Source organism: Mus caroli, chromosome 5 (assembly GCF_900094665.2).
Source record: "Mus caroli chromosome 5, CAROLI_EIJ_v1.1, whole genome shotgun sequence".
In the NCBI taxonomy this organism is placed as follows: Eukaryota; Metazoa; Chordata; class Mammalia; order Rodentia; family Muridae; genus Mus; species Mus caroli.
The window spans coordinates 95,589,046-95,592,858 of record NC_034574.1 but is presented as its reverse complement, the minus strand read 5'-3'; the positions used below and the strand labels follow the sequence as shown (position 1 = coordinate 95,592,858).

Genomic DNA, 3,813 nt, shown 5'->3' with positions numbered 1-3,813 from the left:
CTCTGCCTCTGCCTCTGCCTCTGCCTCTGCCTCTGCCTCTGCCTCTGCCTCTGCCTCTGCCTCTGCCTCTGCCTCTGCCTCTGCCTCTGCCTCTGCCTCCTCTGCCTCTGCCTCTGCCTCCCAAGTGCTGGGATTAAAGGCGTGCGCCACCACCGCCTGACTATGTACTGCTTCTTGGTACATCCATACTTTTATAAGTTTGCTTGTTCCGTTTTGTTCTCTTGGATTGCATTAACCAATAACTAATAGTTTTGAAAGAACTGTTGAGATTGAAAAGAGCTGATGGAGATATGCAAGCTAGATGAAGAATGAACATAGAAAGAAAAAAACTAATAAAAATTTAAAAAGGAATTCAAAAGGTGAACTGATTATGTGAACTTTCAAGAGAAGTAAAATCGTCACACACAGTGTGAGTATCACACTGCACAAAGCATCACACTGAATAGGGCATCACACTGCACACTGCATCACTGCACAGAGCATCATACTGCACACAGCATCACTGCATTACTGAAAAGTGTGGTTATGTGTGTACATCCATGTTCCTTAGCATGTGTCTTAAATGCTAATGCTGAGGGATATGGAAAACATAAGATTCTTTTTAGTTCCCTCCAGGAAGATATACAGAAGATTTCAGAGAGGGAAATATCTACCAATGGCTGATGCTTTCAAAAGCATATGGCATCCTTAGAGGCCAATGTGAAAATTTCAATTCTCAGAAGCCCATGTCTCCATTTCCTGTTTCCAAGTCAGCAGCAAATATTTCTAATTGACTGGCCAGGCCTCTGGGATAACAGTAGCACTTCAAATGACAGAGGCGCTCATGGTCCTTTCTGTCAGCCTCCTGTCTCGGCTCTACAGTTCCCTTCACTTGCTCTGGAAGAACCAACATGGGTGGAAAACCAGAAACTAAGTGGCCTGTGTGAGGCTCGGGTGGATGCTGCTCCCTAAGGTGGAGAACGTTAAACTTTTATAAAGCTGATTTGATTTGTGTTACAGAGCTCCACTGACTTCCTATGTACGTGTGACCCTGAACTTCTGCTCCTTCGGCTTCCCTTGCCAGAGAGCCAGGAATAGAGCCTTTCACCCCAACACCCGACTTACGCAGCTCCTACAGGTGGGCACTCGAGCAAAGGAGCAGAATTACTCTAAGTGAATTAACAGACTTGCTATAATTTGCAAAAAGAAATGGCAGTAAAGAGAAGTTAGAGTTAAAATTACCAGTTAAGTAGAGGTGCAAACTAGTGGCAGATCCCTAATTTAGAAAAGTCTGTTTTACAGATGAAATCTTCTAAGCTCCCAGTCTGAGTGAAGTAAGAGTAATGTCCAGGCGTGCCACCTCCTCCTCTTCTTCAGGGAGGGGCTCTGGATGGATTCTATAGTTGAAGTTGTTAGTCCCTCCCCCTCAGTTAAGGAAGTCAGCATATTATGCCACCTATACAACATATACAATAAAAGTCGAAGATCATACGTGACCAGGCTGGACAAGGCTGAAGAATGCTTTCGGATAAACTGACAAAGATCATTTGGTTCCAGAAAACAGAACAATTCTGGCAGCTTCAACAATCAACAGTCACAAAATGTACGGCTAAAACCCAGACTATTTTCAAGATTGCCATTTCCTCGCAGAAAGGAGATAAAGTAGAAGGAAAAACGAAGATCAAATGCCCACAGAACACTTGTACCCGAAACAAACAGACCCTCAAGATTTCAATGAGGAAAAACAGTACCTTATAAGTAATTGGTCTTGTCTACACACAGCTGGTCCCAGAGTCGACTCGTCTAACTGTCTACTGCCTTCACTTTAAAGTTAATTCTGTTGGCAAGAAAGTACAGAGCTCGTCTGGAAAATATTGTTTGGACATAAACCATTCCTTTCAAAGCACTGGTAGCTATATTTAAGCTTCCTTATAGACAGGGCTATAAACTCTTCCTGCTGCTAATTTTCTTCCTTCTCCTTCCCCTCAGACTTAGTCAGTATCCTCCCATCCCATATATTGAAGTAAGAGACAGAGAACGGGGCGGGGGGGGGGGGAGGGGGACTTCTGCAAGGAAATATACCTTAAATAATGTAGTATTTGAGCATTTGGAAAAACAGCAGAGCACAAAGAACATGAATGAACTGTAGCTCACCAGGACCCTGAAGCTCAGAGTTTTGGTCTGCTAATAAGGAAACTGAAGTCCAGAGAAAGCAGAAAGTTTGGATTGAACGCTGCCAGGCAGCTCGGTTGTCTGTGGCTCCACAAATCGGTAAAGGTTTCAAAACTACCAGTTCAACGATTGCAGATTCTTGACTCTGGGCACCTGTGAAGAAATGATCTCGTTTTCCTCTGCATCATTATAAACCACACCTTTAAAGGCATTGGCGGGAGCAGGAAGATGTGAGAGCCATCTGTCTCAGAGACAGCATCTCCCTTTGCTTCAAAACCCTGAATACTGAAAGTCCCCCCCCCCAAAATTTCTGCTCTCTCTGTATACCTAGGGAATTGTGTTTTTTCCACGAAAGTCTTCCTTTTTGATGGCTGTTATTACCTTTATCTTCTACAGAACCCACTCCAGGCACGGACCCTCAGAGGAGATGGGTCAGATTTCATCTGTGAGACTTGTGCTCACATCAGAGAAAGAGAGCTGCAGTTCTTATGGCTACTAAACTAGAAACATCAGAGGTCCTATGTGTGTGCATGTCTGTAATGTATGCACAGATGCACGTGTACATGGTGTCTGTATGGAAGGCAGAGGGCAACGTGGTCTTGAGACAGCATCTGGTTTAGAGCTTTCTTACATGAACCAGTAAACTCCACTGATAAATTCGTCTCTGCCTCCCCAGGGCTGGGGTTACAGGCTGAAGGCACAATGCTAGGCCTTTAAATCGTGGCTTCTGGAGATGGAGAACAGACCTGTTTACAATGCAAGGACCTTACTGATGGAGCTAGTGTCCCACCCCAACAGGCTGACTCTTCAACCTGCAGTTTGCCCAGACATTTCTCACCATCCACGCACATTTGTCTAATAATTTGTGATCTGTGTGTGTAGTACATATATGTATACTTGTGTGAACAAAAACTCAGAAGCCAGAATTTGAAGTGTGGTGTTTTTCTTTATTGATTACACACATCTTTGCTTGTTGTTTCAAGCCCTTCTAGCTCACTGAACTGGAAGCTCACTGATTGGCTGGGCAACCTGACCAATGAGCTTGAAGCTCACTGATTGGCTAGGCGACCTGACCAATGAGTTCCATGGATTGATTTTTTTTTTTCTCCCTCAAGTTCTGGGACTACAGATATGTGATCAAGGGCCAGACTTTTATAAGAGCTCTAGGTGCTCAGACTTGAGTCTCTGTGCTTGTGTGATAACAGGGACAGCTGAGCCCACCTTTCTAGCCTCACACTTATTCGTGGTAATTGTTACCATGACTTTGTATATGTGATGCTGGGGACCAATTCCAGGATATGGCACATGCAACTAAGCTACACCCCGCACCCATCCTATTTTTATAACACAGGGTTTTGCCATATAGACCAAAGTCATGGCAATCCTCTTGCCTCGGCTCTTGAGTGCTGGGATTATATATAAGTGGGTGACATCTTGCCCAGATCCCTCAGTTTTGTTAAATAACATACAGGTGATTGATGTAATAATTATATACGAATATTTCATGTAACATTTTCTAGTAATATATAAAGAAGTTATTTTCCTCAAATTGAAAGTGTAATATTCGACATAGGGCCACAAGCCTCTTCCAGTCAGAAAAGCACCGGGGCAGCTGGGGCGCAGGGTCGGCTGACACTCGCCAGCTACCCACAACACCCGCCA

General features: G+C 44.2%; 1 protein-coding gene across 4 annotated transcripts in view; it reads right to left on the bottom strand.

Annotated features, from left to right (window-relative positions):
- The window catches only part of Arhgap24 (Rho GTPase activating protein 24), a 400,247-nt gene that overhangs the window by 170,574 nt on the left and 225,860 nt on the right, over positions 1 to 3,813 (bottom strand). The window contains exon 1 of one of the 4 annotated variants that reach the window (XM_029477122.1): positions 1,731 to 1,956. The exons of the other annotated variants lie outside the window; for them this stretch is intronic. The gene's annotated coding sequence lies outside the window, so the exon portion shown is untranslated. Of the gene's footprint in view, positions 1 to 1,730; positions 1,957 to 3,813 lie in introns of those variants that run through there. 4 annotated transcript variants of the gene reach the window in all.